Genomic DNA, 243 nt, shown 5'->3' on the forward strand with positions numbered 1-243 from the left:
TAAGGACAATACGGACACTCTGTCTTTCAAATATACATTGAACATGTCAAACCCTTGGTATATTTATGTGCACATCCATATATAGAAAACAAGATGGTTGGCCAGGCGCGGTGGCTCACGCCTGTAATCCCAGAACTTTGGAAGGCCGAGGTGGGCGAATCACGAGGTCAAGAGATCGAGACCAGCCTGGACAACATGGTGAAACCCCGTCTCTACTAAAAATGCAAAAATTAGCTGGGCATA

The sequence above is a fragment of the Cebus imitator genome, unplaced genomic scaffold, assembly GCF_001604975.1.
Source record: "Cebus imitator isolate Cc_AM_T3 unplaced genomic scaffold, Cebus_imitator-1.0 Scaffold305, whole genome shotgun sequence".
NCBI classification, from domain to species: domain Eukaryota; kingdom Metazoa; phylum Chordata; class Mammalia; order Primates; family Cebidae; genus Cebus; species Cebus imitator.